The sequence below is a fragment of the Pristis pectinata genome, chromosome 13 (assembly GCF_009764475.1).
Source record: "Pristis pectinata isolate sPriPec2 chromosome 13, sPriPec2.1.pri, whole genome shotgun sequence".
In the NCBI taxonomy this organism is placed as follows: domain Eukaryota; kingdom Metazoa; phylum Chordata; class Chondrichthyes; order Rhinopristiformes; family Pristidae; genus Pristis; species Pristis pectinata.
Genome location: NC_067417.1, coordinates 11,566,973 through 11,590,649, shown reverse-complemented (window position 1 = coordinate 11,590,649; position 23,677 = coordinate 11,566,973). Strand labels below are relative to the sequence as shown.

Genomic DNA, 23,677 nt, shown 5'->3' with positions numbered 1-23,677 from the left:
GTACAGTCTGTGATCTCTGTGTATACCCCCCCCCCATATATTACATATCATTCCATTGGCTAGGATGTATTTCCTAATTATCTCAAAATATTTAAAGGGAGGCAGATAAATGAAGATAGAAAGTAAGGACCTGGAGGCTGACAGAACACAGATTCTTTCTGCCACTTTCCAACTGAAGACTCACAGACCAACATGGATGAATAATTTTTGTGCCTGAAGCTTGGCAGAAGGTGATGACTGTACTCTGCACTGCCCATGTAGATACAAAATCATTATTCATTCTCCTTCTACACTCTACTCCCCCAAGCTAGAGGACTACAGGAACCTGCAACTTAACTCTCACTATAAAAGCCCCACCATCCCTGTAGGCCCCCAGTATCCACCATTACCAGTCAGCAATCCCCTGTTCTCCTGCAAGTATTATGAAATAAAACTGCACAGTGATTTTTCAAGTAGTTATTTTCTGAACAAAAGCATTAAAAATTCTCAACCTCTGGGTTTCAATTTGGAATTGTTCACTTTCCTTTTTGTATGTAAGCTTATATCAGCATGTATTTGATTTTGTAATATATTATGCAGAAAAATCAATAGATTTTTTAAAAGTATGTATAAATTATGTATATAAATGAATTTGCACGGTATATGTCATTTACTATTTTCTCTTTCCTTGGTGCAGTAATGACCTCGCTGCAGTTAAAAGTAAACCAGCTACATGAGGACTAGTCTGATGACCATCAAAGTGCCAGTTTTAAAATAAAATACATTTGGGTGAAGTTGCATTATTTAATGTTGACCAATAAATTTTGAGTATATAATCATTCTAATCCAAAAGGCATGTTTGTTTTAAACTAGTTTAATGTGCAGAAGTTTTTACCCGATGTAACTTTCCTTTACAAAATATAAGATGTACATTTTTTAATCATGATTTCAAAAAAAAACTAATTCACAGTAGCTGATGAAATAAGCAGTACAGTATCGTGAAAATGACTTGTATAGAACATGGTGCAGCATGACTTTTAAAGGATATAAACTTATTAGGTTATTCACAGATGCTGTATCAATTTTGTATGAAGTTATGTTTAAAGGAGTGACTATACAGTAAATATGTCCATTTCATAGACATACTTGAAAAATAAAGATACATTACTATCTGAAGCATGATAGCACACATTTACATTTTTATTTCATGTTTATACAGCAAATGCATTTCTTGTTTAAATGAAGCATTGCTGCTGGAAGATAGAGTCATACTTGTCACCATTTGTTGTTGAACAAAATGAAGAGAAATGGAAATGTTGGTGCAAAATGGTCCGTACACTGTATCCTGCAAAAGCTATTGCTGGCAGGGATGAACCAATCTAGTGCCATAAAAAACAAGTTTGTGATGTATACTTTTGTAACCCCAATGTAAAACAAAAGAAAGATCTTCAGTGGTTGGAGTGTTGGTTTCTCCATTAAGAAATGGACAATGCAGAGGAACATCTTGTGCATGTCCTGAGTATCCTTGGCAGGCACGGTAGTGTAGCGGTTAGCGTAACACTATTACAGCGCCAGCGACCCGGGTTCAATTACGGCTGCTGTTTGCAAGGAGTTTGTACGTTCTCCCCGTGTCTGTGTGGGTTTCCTCCAGGTGCTCTGGTTTCCTCCCACATTTCAAAGATGTATGGGTTAGGAGGTTGTGGGCATGCTATGTTGACGCCGGAAGCGTGACGACACTTGCAGGCTGCCCCCAGAATACTCTATGCAAAAGATGCATTTCACTGTGTGTTTTGATGTACATGTGACTAATAAAAATATCTTATCTGTGCTTCAATTTTCAAGCAGACTTCCAACTAGGATTCCAACATTTCATCCAAACTAGGCAGGACTCCTTTACAAGCATAGTCCAAAGGTAGCTGTAGGAACTGCAATTGCATTTTCATAATAGAGCACACAAATCAAGTCAAGTCGGGTTCATTGTCATTTGCACAAGTACGATGAAGTATAGGTACAATGAAGAACTTGTTTGCAGCAGCATCACAGGCACGTAGTTTCAGATGAGATACAAAACATAAATTGTACATAAAAATACCAGACAGTGAAGAAGAAAAAAAGACATTAGTGCAAAAAAACCACAATCAGAGTCCACAGTAGTGCAAGAGGTGGTCTGTAGTGTACCATCGAGTTAGGATTAGGGTTGTGCAGGTTGGTTCAAGAACCTGATGGTTGTAGGAAAATAGCTGTTCCTGAACCTGGTGGTGTGGGACTTCAGGCTTCTGTACCTCCTGCCTGACCGTAGCAGCGAGAAGACGGCATAACCCGGATGGAGGGGATCCTTGATGATAAATGCTGCTTTTGTGAGGCAGCGCCTCCTGTAGGTGCTGTCAACGGTGGGGAAGGTTGTGCCTGTGATCGACGAGGTTGTGTCTAGTACACTCTACAGCCTCTTGTGTTCCTGTGCATTGGAATTGCCACACAAGGCTATGATGCAACCAGTCAGAATACTCAACGATGCATCGATAAAAGTTAGAGTATTTGGGGACCTGCCAAATCTCCTTAAGCTTCCAAGAAAGTAGAGGCGCTGGTGCGCCATCTTCAGGATTGCATCTATGTGCTAGGCCCAGGACAAGTCATCTGAGATGTTAATGCCTAGGAATTTGAAGCTGCTTACTCTTTCCCACAATGTGGCTGGTTGGTCCTAGATTTTCCAGGTTTTGATTAGAATATGATTTTTATGTGACTTGGAGAAACATTCGTTCCCTCTTAGGAGGAGGGATAGAACTCTAGTGATAGCAGAAACCAGATGATTGTGACTTCCCAAAGTGGCAAGCACCCTTTGAGCATCTGTCACTGACAGACAGTTTTGAATGAGGCTTGCACCAGTTGAGCCTTGCCTGGGTATATTGCTGATGTCATATACTTTGCATTTTATTCAGAGTGCTGGTGATTTGACACAACGTGCGGAATTACTGATTAAGAATTAGACTTGTGTAAAGTGAGGCAAGAGTTAGACGTGGTTGTTGATTGAATGTGGAGTGTAAGAAAAGGAAGGGGTTGCCTTAAAAGAAGAGCTGATCCTTGTATGTTGTCTAGTTTTAGAATGAAAGTAGAAACTTCCAAATAGTTCAATAGCTCAAAAGAAGGATAGATTTGTACAACACCCTATCAAATTCTGTTGAGCCAAAGTAATTGATTTGATGCAGAGATGTGCAGTACCAGTTTGAGCACAAGGTTCTGCATACAGCAATGATGTTGGCTAGGACTTCAGGACACTTTTGTACTTTTTGAAATGCCCCATGCAATCATTTATGTCCACATGGAAAAAAAAACGTGCTTGAATCCATTACCTTCCAAATCAAAGCCAAAAGTGACCTAGTTCCTGAAGATGAGACCTTTAACACTTCAGTCTCACATCAGTTTTTCTTGTACAGGTTGTTTAATTATGTAGACCTATTAACAAAGCTACTTCTGGTAATGGATATTATGAAGAAGATTCATTCTATATTGGTTTTGTACTTTGTAGCCAATTTTTACTAAAGATTTATTTTACATCAATAAAGAATTTTGAGCACTATTCCATACACACATTACAGTTGACCTTTAGTGATGCGATTTTCATGCAGAGAGTAGTTGAGTTTCATTGAGCTGGATCTTGCTGGTAAGTTCTGGTGGTTCTGAGCAGAACTCTCAGCATTTATCCATTGAAATATGAAGCATGTCTGAGACTATTGCACAGTCATAGCTCCAAACTTACAAAGGGATTTGGATGTTGGTTTGCGCCATCTTGCTGATGTGGCCCAGCATTTATTTTGGAGAATCTGGTCTTGGAATCTGCACCGCCTGACACAGATTTTTAAGATATCTTTTATTAATCACGTGTACATTGAAACATACAGTGAAATGCATCCTTTACATAAAATGCATCCTTTACATAACGTGTTCTGGGGGCAGCCCGCAAGTGTCGCCACACTTGCGGCGCCAACGTAGCATGCCCACAACTTCCTAACCCGCACATCTTTGGAATATGGGAGGAAACTGGAGCACCCGGAGGAAACCCATGCACTCAGAGGGCAAACATACAAACTCCTTACAGATAGAGGCCAGAATTGAACCCAGGTTGCTGGCGCTGTAATAGTGTTATGCTATCCGCTACACTGCTGTGCCTGTCAGTGATCATAATGGGATCCATAACTCAGAATCAGGTTTATTCTCACTGACTTGTATGTCGTGAAATTAGTTGCTTTGTGGCAGCAGCACAATGCAAAGACATAAAATTACTATAAATTTTCAAAATAAATAAATAGTGCAAAAAAAGAAATAAAAAAATAGTGTTCATCGGTTCATGGACCATTCAGAGAATGGATGGTGGAGTGGAAGAGGCTGTTCCTAAATCATTGAATGTGGGTCTTCAGGCTCCTGTACCTTCTCCCTGATGGCAATAATGAGAAGAGGGCATATCTCGGATAGTGAGGGTCCTTAATGATGGATGCCACCTTCTTAAGGCACCGCCACTTGAAGTGCATTGGAGCCTCCATACCAGCCTGTGATGCAACCAGTCAGAATGCTCTCCACCATATATCTATAAAAATTTGCAAGAGTCTTTGGTGACATACCAAATCTCCTCAAACTCCTAATGGAGTAGAGCTGCTGGTGAGCCTTCTTTGTGATTGCAAGAATGTGTTGGGCCCAAGATACATCCTCGGAGATATTGATGCCCAGGAACTTAAAGCTGTTCACCCTTTCCACCATTGACCTCTCAATGAGGACTGGTGTGTGTTCTCCTGACTTCCCCTTCCTGAAGTCCACAATCAATTCCTTGGTCTTGCTGAAGTTGAGTGCGACACCACTCAACCAGCCAATCTATCTCACTTCTGTACGCCTCCTCATCGCCATCAGAGATTCTATCGCCATCAGAGATTCTATCATCAACAGTAGTGTCATTGGCAAATTTATAGATGGCGCTTGAACTGTGCCTAGCCACACAGTCATGAGTGTAGAGAGAGTAGAGCAGTGGGCTAAGCATGTATCCTTGAGGTGCGCTTGTGTTGATTGTCAGCGAGGAGGAGATGTTATGTGGTCTGAATGTGGTCTCCCGATAAGGAAGTCGAGGAACCAGTTGCAGAGGGGGGTAGAGGGGCCTAGGTTTGGAAGCTTGTTGATTAATACTGAGGGAATGATGGTGCCGAATGCCGAGCTGTAATTGATAAACAGCAGCCTGACCTATGTTTTGCTGTTGTCTAGGTGTTCCAAAGCAGAGGGAAGAGCCAGTGGGATATTATCCGCTGTAGACCTGTTGTGGCAGTAGGCAAATTGCAACGGGTCCAGGTCCTTGCTTAGGCAGGAACTAATTCTAGCCATGACCAACCTCTTAAAGCATTTCATCACAGTAGATGTGAGTGCTGCCGGGTGATGGTTGTTGAGGCAGCTCACCTTGCTCTTCTTGGGCACCGGTATGATTGATGCCCTTTTGAAGCAGGTGGGAAGCTCAGACCGCAGCAGTGAGAAGTTGAAAATGTCCTTGAACACTCCAGCCAGTTGGTCGGCAAAGATTTTCAGTACTTGGCCAGGTACACTATTGGGGTCTGATCCTTGTGAAGGTTCACCCTCTTGAAGAATGTTCTGATGTTGGCCTCCGAGTCAGAGATCACAGGGTCGCCGGATGCCGTGGTGATTCGCACAGGTGTCGTGTTGTTCTCCCTTTCAAATCATTCCACAAAAGGTGTTGAGCTTGTCAGGGAGTGAAGCATCACTGCCAGTTATGCTGTTAGGTTCTGCCTTGTAGGTAGTAATGGCATGCAAACTCTGCCACAGCTGTCATGCATCTGATTGTGTCTCTAACTTCACAGGGAATTGCCTTTTCATTCTCATGATAGCCTTCCATAGGTCCATTGATCTTAAGTTATTCTTTGAGGATGTTGCTACTAGAGGTGAAAGAGGGGGACCTGTAAATGTTGTATATTTAAATTTTCAGAAGGCATTTGATGAGGGGCCACATAATAGGCATGATATTAAGGGAAGTATGTTAACATGGATTGAAATTTGGTTGTCACATAGAAGATCGTCAGAATAAACTGACCTTTTTCAGGCTGGAATGATGTAACAAGTGGAGTACCCCATGGATCAATTTTTGGCCCTCAATTATTCATGATCTGGAAGAGGGGGCAGGGTATGTGGTGTCCAAGTACGCAAATGACTCAAAAATAGATGGGAGGGCATGTTGTGATGATGATATTTGGATTCTGCTGTCACAAACCAGCAACAAAAGAAACACACTGTGCATGATTCAGTGTTAAAAACTATTTTATTAATCACTACTTATGATAATACATAAAATAAAAGTAAAAATGTTAGTATGTTAGAATTCAAAAATGTTAAACCTCGAACGTTAACCCCAAAACTAAACTCGTCGTGTGTGTGTGTGACAAAGTCCAAAACTCCCAGTTCCTGAATGGTTCTTAAAGTTCAGTTCCGCAAGCCATAAGGTGAAACATGAGCAAGGGCTTCTTCAACAACCACCGTTGTCTGAAGATAAGATGTAGATGTAGAAAAACATAGAGAGAGTACATACGAAATCCAAATGTTCCTCGATGGAACCCAAACGACACTTCAGTGTTTACTCGGTAGTGACTTCCTCACCCCGAAAAGCATCCGAACCGTGGTCGTCCACACACAAATACCTGTTTCCTTCTACAGGTCAGCAACAAAGTGAACTCCACCGGATTACTTCCAACTTCCATACATGGATTTCAGTGGCAAACACAGTTATTGTTTCTCATCCATCGATAGAGAAAACAAGCAGGCTGGTGTCTCTCTCCCTTCTCTCTCTCTCTCCTTCTTCTTCTTCTTACTTCTTCAACAACGTCATTACGTCCTTTATCTTCTATTGACGTAAGCACGCCCCACACACACATACACACACACTCTCTATCTTAAAGGGACTTTCACTGAGTCCGTAACACTGCAAAAAGATGTAGATAGTTTGAATGAGTGGGTGAAAACTGACAGTAGAATTTAATGTGGGTAAGTGTGTGTCATGTACTTCAGTAAGAGGAATCTAAAGGAAGACTATTATCTAAATAGAGAAAGATTATAGATAATTGAAACACAGACTGATCTAGGTGCTCTTCTGCACATATCGCAAAATTTAGCAGGCAGGTGCAGCAAGTGGTTAGGAAGGGAAATGGCATATTGGCCTTGATTGCAAGAGGGTTGGAATTTAGAAATGGGAAGTATTGCTACAATTGTACAGGGCACCGGTGAAGCCACACCTGGAGTACGATGCAGAGTTTTTGTCCCCTTATTTAAGAAAGGATATACTGGCATTGGAGGCAGTCCAAAAGTGGTTCACTGGGCTAATTCCTGAGATGAGGGAGCCGTCCGATCAGGAGTGGCTAAAGAAATTAGATCTATATTCTTTGTTTTAGAAGTCTGCAGAATGATCTTAATGAAAAAAAGTAAGATCCTGGGGGGATGTGATAGGGTAGATGTCAAGATGTTTCCACAAGCAGTCTTGGCAAATGGTTTCTAGAGTCAGTTAATGGTATATTAACCTGAATTCTGCTGTGGTATGCATGTAAGTTAGCTTCTTTGTTTGCAGAAATTTAATGTACTTTGTTGTACCTGAATCACTCTGGGAGACTGAGGGTTTCAAAACTGAGTGCAGGTGAGAATCTAGGCTTCAGTCAAAACTGTTTCTTGAGTTTTCCATAAAGATTACTTGTATCAGATAAAACTTCGTAAAATTCAAAATTTATATTATTAGACTTTAAATACTTTTATTATGTTAGAAAGTATTTTAAACCTATGATTTGCAGGCAGTACAAAGTCACAGCTCAAAAACTTTTTAAAGTAATATTCTGACTGACTGGTTTATTTTGGATCTCATTTTTTTACTTTAATGAAATTAATGTATAACTGAATTACAGTGAATAAGTTTCAACAATACTTAATTAATTTACATATAATCAGTGTGGTGAAAGCTATTTGATTTAAGATGGGATATATTTGGAAATGAGCCAACCACTTAAGTGTGGCACGTAAGTTTGGTCAATGTGGGAACAATGCTAAATGTCAGTATTTAATGCTTAATTCCTATGTGATTGGCTCAAAGTATGTGTTTGGCACACATCTTCATGATCTGAAAGAAGACACCTGCTTTAATTTTGCTCATTCGCCAAGTCTATTTAAATCTTTAGAACTGTAAGGAAAATCACTCTTTCAGAAACTGTTTGTGAGATAATCGGTGTATTTTTTTGAAGGATGATTATTTAATCAAAGGATTAAAGCTGTGTTGTCATTGCTGATAACTGTGTTACCCAAGCCACGAAACATTGCTGTTGGATGCAGCTGAGAATTTAATATCTTCTTGGGGGTTAAGTAGACAATATTGAAATAATGTCCATCTGCTTTGGGAGGGAAGTTCCCTTATTGTTTTGACAAGTTGAGTCTAGTACCAGTTGATATTTGCAACATCTTATTGTTCAGCTTGGCAAGCAGAGACGTGCAGTTTCATTTTGAATTGTCATTCCATTATTATAAAAAATGTTTTAATTTTTCTTTCTATATTGGTTTTGATTTAGATGCATTACCTTCAACTTGTATAAAATAAACTGAACTTTCTTATCTAACTCTCCATTTGGGTTTTCCAGTGCCTCGCACCAGACTCGAACTGGCGCTGGGCATAGTTAATTCCATTGTGAATTCTCCCATGTCTTTCATTACAAGACTGACAAATTGCAGATGATCCATAATTTCCTGTTCTTCTTTTCATTTATTTATAAAGTTACCTAATGGATTTTGTTTATGGAACAATGTGTATTCTATTTGGATAAATTAAGCTAGTAAAATAAAAATGGACCATCACCTTGATTTTAATGTACGTTCAGCATCTTTCGTAATGATTACATTCTGCTGAGCCAGCCCAACTTATGTTGAGATTTCATGTTTCAGTAGAGGAGTGTGCACGTTACTACAGTGTTAAACTGAAGCATGAAAATCTTCAGGCAGTTTGGTTTGTTGCTGAACCAATGTCAGTTCTGTACCAAATAGCCAAACTTCTATATCCCAGCATCAGACCGATCTCTACACTATGTGCATCCCCTTAGTAATGCAAAAGTAAACCTGAAATCAAAAGCTGGTGATATCAAAGCTTAGTCTTAATTGGACATTTGGACAGGGAACACGCACTTTGAGTTCTTTTCCACATTTTGGATGAAACTCCATAGTATTTGTTTGCACTGTTGCTGGGAGCAAAAATAAGATTAGTCAAACGAATACGACAAATAAGCCCTTGCTTATTGCCTCAGTGTTAGCAACTTCTGTTGAGAGTTGTCCATCTAGATCATTATAAAAAGCTTTTTGCCTTTGAGCTAAGTATTGGAAGTGGGTAACACCCTGAAAGTCTAAAAGAAAAAAGGGAATATAGGACTGGGGTGAATACTATAAAAGTGGTGCTCATTAGCTGATAATTGAAAGATTATTTAAAGCTGCATAGATCAAAGTTAAAATATTGCTTAATTGGAAGAAATTAACTTTGAAAGTATCACTAAATTAAAAATAATTTAATGCCAACTGTAAAGCAAAAGACAACAATAATTTGCTATTACTGTTTTGACAGCCCATTCAACATTGAAACTGGTCTCAAATAATGAAGAGAAATATTATGTACTGCCAGAATATAGTGAAACCAATTAAGGGGAATAACTCTATCATTTGAATTAGGATGCTGTCTGATACTATAAAATCATTTTGTGATTTTGAGAATATACTTTATAATAGAAATGATGAATGGGGATCACTTAAGAGCATTGAAGGATGCAGCTAATAGTTGAATAATGGAAGCAATTTAAACTCGTTCAAACCATCAATGTCAATAAATTGTTTGCAAATCCCAGTACTCTTCTTGAAGCTGGATTTCCTTTTTGAGTGGTGTATTCCAGTTTTTAGTATGATGTCCTATTGAAAGGAAAACTAATAGTTAGTTAAATTGGTGAAGCATTTGTGTTTTATTTCAGCTTGAGTTGACTGGATAGAGATCTCCTCACTGCTGGTTTACATTTATGCACTTGCTCTTTAAAGTGCTGATTTCATTGGGACCAATTCCTAGGTCACTGGAAGAAAGTCGTCCTAATTGTAGATGAGAGAGAATGTTTTATTCCCCTGTGATTTAAATGAGTGGCATTAATGGTATAAACCATGGAGAAATCTGCTAACCTTAGTCTTCTCTATAGAGTTTTTAGGGAGGAATAATGAGAATATTATGATTGGAATTCAAATCGTTTGGTATTTCCAGTCTGGCAAACTGACCTCTACCTTGTAGAGACCAAATGTTCGCTCTTAGACACTTCTTCCTAACTCCTTCTGGACTATGACCCCACCACCGACCATCAGCCTATTGTAACCCACACATCACAGAGCTCTTTTCCTCTGGAGATCTTCCCTGCACACCTTCTAAATTCTACAACTTAAGGTTGTAGAATTTTACAGTGACACTTCCTCTGTCTCTTTCTCAACTGCCTCATCCTCCTGTCATATTGGCTCAGTTTTTCTTTCTGCATTTAGATGTATTCTTAATCTCTAAACCCTCATTTCATAGGGCTTTTTGTTCCTGTGTTCACATTTTCTCACTCTAACTGCTCCCGTTATCCCATCAATCAAATGATCTCAATTGCAGCCTATCCCCACAGCAACCCTGGCCTCAACAAACTATTACCTTGATGCAAGGTTTCAATCTGAAATTCAATTCCTTTTCTTCCCACAGATGCTGCTCGACCCGCTGAGGTCCACCAGCAGATTGTCTGTTGCTCCAGGTTCCAGGATCTTCAGTCTCTTGTGTTGCCAAAATATAACCTTTGTTCCATCCATGCCTGCCCTGCCCTGCCCTCTGTGCACCTTAAAACCAATTCTTTTTCCCATTCAGATGAAGGGTCTTTACACTGAAACCTTAACTTTGTTTTGCTTTCCACTAATGCTGTCAGACCTGATTTTTTTTCCCAGCATGTCTTCAAATTACTGTTTTTTTTTAATGATTTTCCAGCTGTTTGTTAATACCAAGATTTGTAGACAGAATCATAGAAACAATACAATAGATAGAGGTCCTTCAAATCAGTACTGGCATCGTGTAGAGCAATTCCTCGATGACATTCCTGGGCTCTTTCTCCATAACCTTGGAAATTATTCCCTCTCGATGACCATCCAGTTCCTCTTTGAAAGTCCTGTGCTCTTACAGGCAGAGAGATCCATATCACAAGTACCCTCACATAAAACTGTTTTTCCTCTCAACCCCATGTATCGCTCAGCATTTTACATTTCTACTCCTGATTCATTTGCAAATGGGAACAGCTGTCTTCCATCACCTCCAATGTACGCTGTCCTTGGGATGGCTGTGGTGAGGAAGAAATGGTCACCCACCTCTTTGCAGACTGTGGATTTGCTAAGAGAGTGTGCAGATGGTTGCAAGGGTCCGTGTCCCTGTTCACCCCCAGCAGCTGCGTGACAGAGGACTCTCTAATCTATGGCCTGTTCCCAGGGGCACACACCAAGACAGACATCCAGTGCTACTGGAAGGTCATCAACTCAGTGAAGGACGCCCCTTGGTCAACCCGAAACTTGTTGGTCTTCCAGCACAGTGACATGTCCGTAAGCGAATGCTGCCGAATGGCACACTCCAGGCTGCAGGAGTAGGTGCTGAGGGATGCAATGAAGCTCGGTGTAGCCAGTGCTAAGGCTCTGTGGGGAAGGACCATGGTGTAGGCTCCTTCTGCTACCGCACATGGAGAGGCCCCTCAAAAAAATGAAAGGGTATCACCTCAGGGAGCCACATAAGTGGCAATGGTGCCATGTTTGTTTGTGTGTTTTTCTCTTTAAAGTTTACATTGCTGAATATAACAACCATGAATGTTAGAGTTTTGTTTTTGCACTGTTTCTTCCTTTGTATATATTTTTATTATGAATAAAGTTTATTTTTGAAATAAATAAAGGCTATCTAAACCAGTCTTCACCTTGTAGCTCCATCAAGGAGCTTCTTACTCTTTTTTGCTCTAAATTTAATTATTCCAGCTGAAAGCCTTCATCCCTAGAAACAACTGTAAATCTTGTTTCCACTCTTTCTTAGACTTTCATATCCTCACTGGTCTATTGTGAACAGAATTCACTGCAGTGCTCCACTTGTGTGCAGGTTTGACAGAATTTACCCTGATTTTGTACTCTGTGTGTCTCTTTATGAAGCCTAGGATCCCATATTTTTTGCTAAATGCTCTTGCTAATGCCCTGCCACTTTCAAGGTTTTATACACTAGGTCTCTATGTTCTTGAATTCCCTTTAGAACTGTGTCATTTTGTCTTTATTGTTTTTCTTATTCCTTCTCCCCATATAAGTAGATTTTGTCAATCTATTTGTATCTTTGTGTTGTCCAATACCATCCTTGATATTTTTCTAAGCTGTGTGTCATCTGCAAACATGAAATTTTTCCCTGCATGCCTATGTCGAAACCAATAATAAATATCGTTCATGATCAAGGAGACTGAAACATGGACTCTTTTGTTTTGGTTGGAGCCTTGACCATGGAGTAAACTTGAGGATCATCAGGAATAGTATTCATTTTTATCTGTTGAAAGTGCCCTTCTCACACATTGATATTTGAAGGGAGACAAAGCACTGCAGATGCTGGAATCTAGATGAAAAACACGATGATGCTGGAGGAACTCAGCAGGCCAGGCAGCGTCCGTGGAGAAAAGCGGGCGGTCAATGTTTCGGGTCAGAACCCTTCTTCAGGACTGAAGATAGGAAAAGGGGAAGCCCAATATATAGGAGGGAAAAGCAGAGCAGTGATAGGTGGACAAAAGAGGGGAGATGGGCTGGGCACAAGGTGATGATAGGTAGATGCAGGTCAGAGATGGTGTATATATATTAGGCTTCCCCTCTTCCTATCTTCAGTCCTGTAGAAGGGTCCTGACCCGAAACGTTGACCACCTGCTTTTCTCCACAGATGTTGCCTGGCCTGCTGAGTTCCTCCAGCATCATAGTGTTGATATTTGAAGGTTCCTGCCTGGATAAACCTACTCATTACATTAAGTCAGCTCTAATTTAGCAAATGCGTTATACAGCACAGAAACAGGCCCTTCGGCCCTACTCGTCCATGCCGACCATGTTGTGTATCTGAGCTAGTCCCATTTTCCTGTGTTTGGCCCATATCCCTCTCAACCTTTCCTAATCATATACCTGACCAAATGTCTGTCTTTAAATTTGCCTATAAAGCACGAGTATGTAACTGCTCAAAACAAGTGAAATATTAAGTCATATGCTTTGGAAATAAGAGCAAAACAGATCTACATTCAATTAACTGGCTCTGGAATTTGTGGGTAAGGTAGAAACTATTTATTCATCATCATCTGCTGAAAAGGCACAATCCGGCCCTGGAGAACCTGTGTTCCTTATTAATTGTGTGGTGTGTGTAAGAAGTTAAGGGGTCTTTGCCCTGTCTCCCGTGCTTCATCATCACTCCTTTGCTGCAAACAGGGTGTAGCATGCTAGGGGCAGGAGGAGAAGGTGTAATTAGTGAATTACATGGGGCTGAACAGTAAACTCAGCCAGGTGTAGAGGAGATTGGATTGTATTTATGAACGAATGTCATTATTCTGACAGTATGATGAATTAGCCTCCAGCTTTCACAGTTTCTTTGACGAGTAGTTTTTGTGTGGTCTGGTCATTCTGAAACTCACTGTTTGTATCGGCTCCAAAAACTGCACAGGGTTGTCAATGAGGTATTTTCATCGAATAATGTCAAAGCATGACCCAGTGCAAAGTCCTGATGAAGGTTTTGATCTTAATCATCACCTGAGGCAAAGTTGTTCGTGTATGCCGCCAGGTACAATTAATTTCACTAATCAAGCTTAATCAGGGCAGATTTGTAAGTCAAGAATTTTTTTTTGCTTAGTCCTTTTGAACAGCTGCAATACTTTTGTAATCTGGTATCAGAGGTTCAAGTGAATTAGTCCCAAAAGAAGAGGCACACGAGTTAAATGCACATGGCACACTGAGAACAGCTGTGTGTGTGTGGGGGGGAGGGCAGGGCAGGGGAGGGGATGGTGGATTGCATAGTGGTGGAGCTGGTTGGGGTGATGGTCCTAATTGGGAGGTGGTAGGTTTAGAACAGTAGTTACAAATTAATTTGAAATCATTTCAAGAGAGGATGGAAGAAAGTTTCTTAACATTGCATTTTTTTTTAAAAAAAGCAAACAAGTTCAATTCTAAGCATCCTTTGAAATCTGCATGATGCTTTAAGAAATTGGTGGCCTTTACCATATGTATTACTTATTTACTTTGGACATGCCACAGAGAGGCCTCGGAATAGTGCTTACAGCATAATGCTTTCCTGCCTAAGGCTGGAACTGAAGGATTTCTCCTGCTGTTTTGTTCAGTGCTGCAGTTCTGCTATAAAGTTTAATCCTTTGCTTTCAGTAACAAAGCTTCAATTGTTTGCCCAGGTGCTGACTGTGTAAAGAGCAAAGTGTGTGGAAGTGACAGTTGCATAAGTGAAGTGCTGCCATTACTTTTTTTAAATTGCCATTTATGACTGGCAAGGTTATACTCTTACCACTGTACCTTTGACCTAGGGTGCAGGCTGATGTTAATGGCTGAAATTACATTTCTCTTAAAGTGCATAATAGGTGCTTTTTACGCACAAGTAGTGAATGTAATTTAGCTTTTCCACAAATTTATGCAATTGTTGCTCATACTGCTGTTTATATTTTTTTTATTTTTTTTCTCCAGGATTTGCAATTATTTTTAATATTTGTATCCATAAAAGATTGAGTTGCAGTAGATAAATTGCTTGTGCAGGATTTTTGTTTCATGCACTTGAGCAAATATAGGTAAACTCACACTGTCACGTCTAATTATTTTGTAACGGTGTGGACACAGCAAGTTTTCATTTCTGTGCTACAAGCATTGCAGTAAAGCTCAAAGTGGTATTTACTTAGAGTTCAAACCATAGCGAAAAACAGTTTTGAGTGTAAGTGGATTACATTAATATATTCATTTTTAAGTCCTCAGGAGAATGTGAATTGGGATATGTTCTTCATATTAAATATTAATAATGGCGATTAATTGTATGAATTTTAAGTTTTCTGCAAACTCCAAATTTAAATGAATTATACGGTCCTGTAGGTTTACTCAATTTAATTGATAAACTATACCGTTTTCTTCTACATGCATTACTCCCTTTGGAAGTAATAGTGTATCCTTCTTAAATCTTAATACTTCCTTTGAGAAATGCATCCAATTTCAAGGAATGTAACCGTGTCAGTACTATTAATGATCCTGCTCTGTCTAATTTACTGTGTTTTTTAAATTCCACGGACCATTTGGCCATTGAGCTGTCATTTTTGTTTTCTATATAGATCTGGCTTAGTTTTTCATTTCCTTCATAACATTTGAATTAAAAGTTATGTTAAAATCTGTATTTCTATATTCTATGTAATATCATCAAGACCCAGCTAGACCAGAACATAAAGGGTTTTTGGAATTGTTTTTAAAATGGAATGATCTATTGCTAATCTTACACAGATGCAGCTGTAGATAGTTTTGAATTAATGTTTCTACTTACAGGCAAGGGAAGTAAATATTGGAAAATGGATTATTTTCCTTTTTTGGGATGGGGGGCGGGGGTGGGTGGTCAGATTTGCAAACTTCCTGGTAAACATAGAATTATTGCATGCAGCCTACATTGAGTCATCAGAGTGCTTTGACCCCAGCTTTGACACTAGTTGTACACCAAGTGATATCACTTCCTAAACAAAGCATCAAATTTAATAAAAAGTAGATCTAAAATATTGTTTGTAATGCCAGATAGATTAGAGGCTGGGCTGAGATTGCTAAATCTACTTCCACTTTGAGTTCTATTTGCAATCAGGCATTGACTGAAAGTTTTGGAATATAGGAGGAAATGATACCAGGGATAAGGAGTGTCAGGAATCAAACTGTCTGAAAAGCGGTTAAGTAAAATAAAGTAAGACCTCACTGAGCTTAAGTAATGAAATTCAAGAGTTAGGAGTGGCTAATACCACAGTGGTTCAATCTCCATGTTATTACTGAATCTCTGAATATGCTTATCTGACAATGTGAATTTATTTTCCCTATTTAAATATGCATTGTCTCTTTGACAGCTCAAACCTTTCATGAACAAATATAGTGGTTGGTTGCAGATACAGTAACAGCTATCGACAGTTAACATCTGTGTACTGTGCAATGTGGCTGGACTTCAGAGCTAATCATTGTTCAGTTACTGCCAAACTGCCTCCAAAATGTGTTGGATAATGTTATAAAGTAAAATGCATCTTATTAGCAAAAACAGTTTCTCTGCAGTACTTCAAACAACCAACCATAACATCTGATTACAGGACGTTTTCTGCATTCAGCATTTGCACTGGAGTTAAAGTGAAGAACAGCTGCAATGGTTTTAAGTTCATAAATGTCCTTGAACAGTATTAAAGTTGTCCAAATTCCCATAAAATTTCTGACCAATCGAGTCTTTCTTTCTCTTTATTTGCAACCTATCCTAAAGTGAACATCTGCCTAATTGTTCACCTTCATTACCTTAGTGGTTTTACCATGCTTTTTCCCTTTCCAGACAATAAACTTTATTTTCTTCATAGGATTTTAATCTATTAGAAAGCTCTTTGCACCTTTTAAGATTGGATGAGTTCCAAGACTCTCTTCCTTGAACCTCACAAAATATTTCCAAGTGTTCAGCATAACTTAACACGATACTTTATGCCTTGCCATAATTGTTGTTTGTCCATTAGCATCAAGCCAGAAACATCCGTTTTGTTGTCATTGCCATGTCCTTGAGCTACCAGCTTGAACTTGTTTGCTTGGAATTGTTTGAATTACTCCTGGACCACTCTTAAGCAGGCAATGTCTATATCATGCACTTCTGCAGATCTAGAAGAATGTTTTTGTATTTAAAGATGAAAGGCTTTAAAGCTGCACAATGCATTTGCCCTCCCATTCTGCATGATGCACACACATGCCGGTTCCTGTTTCTGTCCTGTTACTGGGCCATATGTCTAAGTGACTGCATGCATTTTCCTGGAGACTTTGCACAGAGGTTGAATTATAGTTATTTGTTTGCTCAATTAATTACCAGAAACTCATAATTATTCAACTTGGCAAAATAAGTGTTCCATTATTATTGATCAATTTTTTTTTTGATTGTGTAACTTCGAATTAATTTGGCATAAAGTGAAGTGCTATACCTTATGCCTGAATACTTTGGGTAAAATTGTTTTTATTTTAATAAATCTGATCAATAACAGCACCAACTTAGTATGCATGGAGCTAAACTATCCATCTGTCTATTAGTTCTGTATGACAAAAATGGTTTTAAAGTTATGCAATAATTTCATTTTGAAGTACAGGGAAATTTTCTATCAATAAGGGATGTTTACAAATTAATGGAGCTATGAGTTTATAAAGCCTTTAATGTTCAAGATTCTGCTGCTTTGGAGGAATCAACCAGTAATTGGTCTTAGGAGTCATTTCAACTGCTTCTGCAAAGGAAGTACCAGAGCAGTGGTCTTAAAGAACGATATCAGTTAGCAGATAAACATGAGTCATGCCACTGCAGATGGGAAAAATTAGATACATCCCTGTGCCTCGACACTTATTCTCTGTTGGGAGGCTAAACATGTCACGTAGTGGGGAGAGTGTGTTGCATCGTGCTTCCAAACTTTATATCATTGACTTTAATAGAACTTAATTTTGGATGTGGAGGAGAACAGGGAATGGCAAAGCAGGTGAGTTATCAAAAGGCTGTGAGCTGGAACAGTACTCTACGATGAATGAGAGGGGAGGATGATTAATAAGAAGGGAAGACCTGATAGAAATTTATAAAATTACGAGAGGCATAGGTAAGGTAGATAGCCAGAATCTTTTTCCTGGGGTAGAAATGTTAAATACAAGAGGACATGCATTTACATGAGAGGGGGGGAAAGTTTAGAGGAGATGTGTGGGGCAGGCTTTTTTACACAGAGAGTGGTAGGTGCCTGGAACAGCTGCTGGGGTAGTCATAGAACAATACAGCACGGATACAGGCCCTTGAGCCCAAGTAGTCCATGCCAACCACATTGTCCACCCTGCTAGTCCCAATTTCCTGCGTTTGGCCCATATACATCTAAGCCCTGCCCCTCCATGTACCTATCCAAAAGCTCAAATGAAACTATTGTACCTGTCTCAACCACTTCCTGTGGCAGCTCATTCCATATACTCGCCACCGTCTGCGTGAAAAAGTTGCCCCTCAGGTCCCTTTTAAATCTTTCTCCTCTCATCCAATACCTATGCCCCCTAGTTTTGGACTTACCTACCCTGGGCAAAAGACTGTTACCATCCACCTGGGTAGTGACAGAAGCAGCTACTATAGTGGTGTTTAAGAGGCTATTAGACACATGAATATTGTAGGGAATGGAGGGATATGGATCAGGTGCAGGCAGAAGAGATTTACCTTAATTTGGCATTGTGTTCAGTGCAGACCTGAGCTGAAGGGCCTGTTCTTGTGCTTTACTGTTCCATGTTCTGTGAACATGCAGCTTCTATTTTATAGCTTGTCCTCTGCTGTGGACTGGAAATAAATCATCATTCTCTCTCCTCTCCCCATAACTGCAGTTGAATAAGTTGCAGAACCTGTCCCTCCTGCAGGCACTCGCCCCAAACTTTATCAAGACTTCATATTCCATGTGCAGTTAAAAGGAAATTTATGTTTATTTTTAGGGAAAAATGTAAGGATTTGTATTTGTGTAATTAATTATACCTAAATACTGCTCTGTATTTTCAGGACACCTTGAACCACCAGCTCATTAACAATCCGGGTGTCTTGGTGAGAATCCAGGTGCCAGATCAACATAAATTACCTGGTTGTGCTTCTGTACTGTGGTGTCATATTGCAGTGGACATGGACATGTTTACTGCTCAGATATATTCAGGACATGGACTCTGCAATGATTATATATAGCTGGGTGATGGGATTTCTATGGAGGGCTGCAGTTTGACAAAGTGGTTTGTATATTTTGTTCCACCCATGTTCCAGAAACAGGAAAAAAGTGCATCAATATATTTTACAGATTATTCTTTCATGGAATCTTGATGAAATATGGTACGAGTCTAGCAAACTGTATGATTCCTGTATGATTTAATTCAGTGGGAATGTGTTCTACAAGGCACCTTTATATATCCCAGCTTCTGAAAGTAATTCTCCAGCCACATTTGTGTTCATGTGTGTGTTTTCTTTAGCAGATTTACTTAATTAATATCAAAGTTAGAAGCAGAGTTTTGTTAAATACAAATTATGGAAAGGCAACAGTTTAGGTGACCTATCCAACCTGCCTTCCACTAGTGTATCACTTGCAATTTGCAGTTATGAACTCTCTCAGCTTTTGTAACTATCCTGAGGGAGGTAAGTAATTGCATGCAGAATTTTGAAAGAAACACTAACCTTGACCCTGAATTTGCAGGAGCAGGGCATCCATGGCCTGCTCTTTTGTTAGAATTTTTTCCTTGCCCTTCAGGTTTCAAATGTTTTGTGCTGCAAATTGCTGGCAGGGTGAGTACAACATAAGTTCTTAAACACTGGACCAACAGTCTGTCTCCTTAAGGCTCTTGGAAGACACTATGAACTGGAGTCAAATTAGATGCAAAGGAAAAGATAGATAGGAAGAAAGATTGATTGAGAGCAAGAGAATACTTGAAAAATAAAAATATTTCTTGAAAACCTGGACAGTTTACAACCCATAGGAATGAAACTCCACGCTTTAAATTGTTGCCTTTCCTGGATCAGCCAGGTTGGGTGGCATTGCCTGAACCTAGACTCATTAAAATAGCTGCTACATTAAGTACTGACTCTGACTTTCTGTGGTGAGCTTAAATCATTTCATGAGTTTAAGTCATTTCAGCGGCACAAATATAGCAGTTTCTCAGCTTGAGGTGGTTGATCCTTTTTTGAGCGGTAACACAGACTATTTCTTCCTTGCCACAAATTGCCAGACGATTTACACACTAATAAAACCATGTGCATTAAACTCACCATTATTTTCTCTGCACATTCTTTACTGTCAGATTTTAACCTGTTTTGTACTGATTTGAGATACTATGAGACTTAAAAGAACTGAGAGTTATTGCACATAATTTGTGTAATGCATTGGACTTATGAGGATATCATAGAGTAGAAACATGAAGTTTTCAAGGGTGAGATGAACAATATTGTTAAGGGGAAAAGGAAGGGCTACTTAGTTAAGTTAATTCAACGTTAAGACAAAGTGGTGATACATCCTTGGATTGTGAAGCAGACAATGATAGAAATTGCCAAAGTTTGTGAAATTGGAGTCATGTAGTACCCCTTCCTGAAAAGAAAGTTAAGACATAATCCACTTTTCTTAGTATTCTTCCAGTTAGCATAAAAGGAATAAACTCAAATTAATTGTACAAATTTGTTGACATGAAATAATTGGGGAAGTGCTTTTTGCCCCATGTTTGTGTTCTTCAAATCATATTGTTTATTTCATCTTGGATTGAATTCAACTGAAGTAATCTGTGGAGTAACCTATAATCTGGTTAAATAAACATGAAAATAATATTTAACTTTAGGTATTTTATCTTTGAAAGAGTTTGGTTGCTTTTTTTTAGATGTTGCTGCAATGGACCCAACAATGCAGGATCTATTTTGAATCATTGATTCTCACCCCTCCCTATACTTGACCTTTAGTTCTGTTGATAAAGGAGCTCACCAGCATTGCATTTACCTCTAGGCTGACTGCTGAGCTTCAGTGTTGGTAATCCCGCCCTGTAAAATCGGTTGCATCGTGAATTGTTGATGTATGAAACATTATAATAACTAAAAAGTAAATCATTTGACGTCAGTAAAATGGACAAATTATCTTCTCAAAATAAAAACAGAAAACAATAGAAAAAAATCAGCAAGTGAAGGAGCAAATGTTGAGAAGGAAACAGAGTTTACTTTCAGGTTGACCTTGCATCAAAGTGGCATGGGCTGGTGAACCAAATGGCTGCTTCCTGTGTCAGAAATTTTGCCACTGTATCACTTCAAGAATTTTCTGTTGGGATTTCAGGTTTCCCGCTTTCTCAGTCTTATAATGTTTTTCTCTCTTCCCTTTTCCTAACATAAAGGGTCTTTGACCTGAAACATTGACTCTGTTTCTCTTTTCAGAAGAGATTATAAAATTTAAATTGCTACAGTTTTTTTTGGTTCATTAGTTGTATTTTTTTGTAACAAGAATATAGCTTTGGGAAAGTGCCCCATTTTCTGATTATCCCTTGATCCCTGAAGGGATGCGCCAATATTCCATTTGATGTTTTCCAATTTAGCAATGGAGGTTTGTGGTCTGCCTTGTGGTATGGTCCTGTGGTACTGCCTGACATACATTTCATTTTTCAACCAGTTAAGTGAATTAGCGAAAGTTCATTTTATTACCATGATGTATGGAACTTTTCTACTGGGTCTTATTGACAGATGCAGTCTGCCTTATGGTCTGGGGTTCTACATAAACATCTATCTCTAAACATCTCTTTCTTCTTTCAAGTCTCTCTTCAATATTTGCTGTCTTCTCTGTTACCTTTTGGCTCTGTGTTTTGTAGCTCAGTGTCAAATTTTGCTTTGGCAGCTCTCCAATGAGATATTTTACTTCAAAAGTGCCACATGAATGAAAGTTATGATTTTCATCTACTTGTTTGTACCATCTACACTTTAAATATGCCTGATCTTATGTAGTTCATGATACATGAACCAGATGTTAAATCAAAAATAAAAAGCACTGAACAGGTCATACACCGTCTCTGGAGATGAAGAACTGGTGCAAGCAGTGCAAATGAAAAGTTAACTCTGTTTCTTTCTCCATCAATGCTAACTGACCTGCCAAGTGTTTGTGGAATTTTCTGATTTTTCTTAAGATTTCCAGCATCTGTCGCATTTTGTTTTTGTTTAAGATAACGAATTAAGAACATATATGTAATGAATGGTAATGTTTAAGATTTACTTTCATGTGCAAAGCTAATAGAAAACCTTGCAACAAACCGAGTTTGGTTTAGATGCAAAACTATCTACCTTTTCTGTAGGAGCTTGTGAATGGGTAAAGGAATTATTATTATCAGCACATTATTTAATTGGAATGTGTCTAAAAAGGAGTTGAATTATTTTTTTGGAATAATCAAATTTCTTCCTGTTTCTTAAAGTTTAAAGCTGTAAAATGGGGTTAAAAGCATGTTTAATAGATTGATATGACAACAAACAGTTGTGGCAGTAGTAACAAATGAAGTTGATAACTGGGCTAAATACTGTTTATCTATACTCTGGTCTTGCACTGTCAGATATTGTAGTCATTTTCATGCATGAGTGAAGATTGCTTTGTGATAAATGACAGGTCATTTGCTATTGGTCTCTACGAGATCACCCTTTGTATTTGGGTAATGATTCTTACAGTTTATAGTACATTTTGCATAATTTAGTGAAGCAAATTGTTGGCTTTTGGGGTTAATCAGGTCTGTATTAATTTAATGTATGTTTTTTCGTATCTCAGAAAATATAGTTTGGCGTATATTGTAGCAGACAGCAGCTTTGTTAGTCTAGCACTGCATCACTGGTTCCCAGGAGGGCATGCTGCCCAGAACACCAGTGATATGGCACATATTGCTTTATGTCAAATGTAATCTTGTTTTCTTCCTACACTAAATAAATCTTCAGTCCAGCTTGAAGAACATTTATGGTTATACCGTAATAAAAATAAACTGTTTGTGGTAAAGTGTAGTTGACATTTATCTGCTTATTTGTGGGCTCTATTGCTGTCTACATACAACACAAAACATAATTTGTCATTTTATAAATACATTTCGACCTAAAATCCTGCCAGCATCTGTTAGCGTGCGAGGATTAATGTTGTGTGCAGTTATAGCACATGACTGCATTGCCAGGCAGCAAGACTAGGCCATGACTTCTAGCTTTATCAGAAGATTAGGTTCTTGGCAGTGTGGCTAACTGATGAGTTTTTTTAAGTCAACGACTAATACTAAGGAAACTGAAAACAGCATGTAAAAATGCTGCATATTTTTTAAGCTGACAGATGTTGTGAACTCTGGATGGTTGTTTGAATTGAACGAGGCTATTTATTGTTCACTTATCTGTGTACTGAACTTCAGAGAAACAAACTACCTCAAGCACACTGGTACTCTTATCACCTTCTGTAAAGTGAGTGGGTTAAGAAGTTGAGTAACCTTCCCTTATCTCCATTCATGCTTCTAATAAAGCAGAAAATGTTGGCAATACTCAGCAGGTCAAGCAGTGTCTATAGAGAGAAAACAAATTACATTTTCGGGCCAATGACTTTTCATCAGAACTGGGAAAAGTTTTAGATGTAAAACGTGTTTTGAGATGCAAAGAAAGTCTGTGGTAGGAATGGACAGGAGAGATTAAATAACCAAACTGGGCAAAAGGGGGCGCTGAAGGTATTTAGTAAATAACAAAAGGTAGATCTGGAAGCAATGAAAATTGAAGAAGACAAAACGGTAGGAAACAAAGAAAGGAAAAGAAACTATGTACACTGGAAATGTGGGAAACAAAGATTGAAATTCCTGCTAGTATGAATTTGCCGAACTCAATATTCAGTCCAAAAGGCTAAATTAGGCTCAGTCTGAATATGAA

At 38.9% G+C, this 23,677-nt stretch overlaps 1 protein-coding gene across 3 annotated transcripts in view; it reads left to right on the top strand.

Annotated features, from left to right (window-relative positions):
• The window catches only part of wwox (WW domain containing oxidoreductase), an 808,566-nt gene that overhangs the window by 189,426 nt on the left and 595,463 nt on the right, over positions 1–23,677 (top strand). The window lies entirely within an intron of this gene.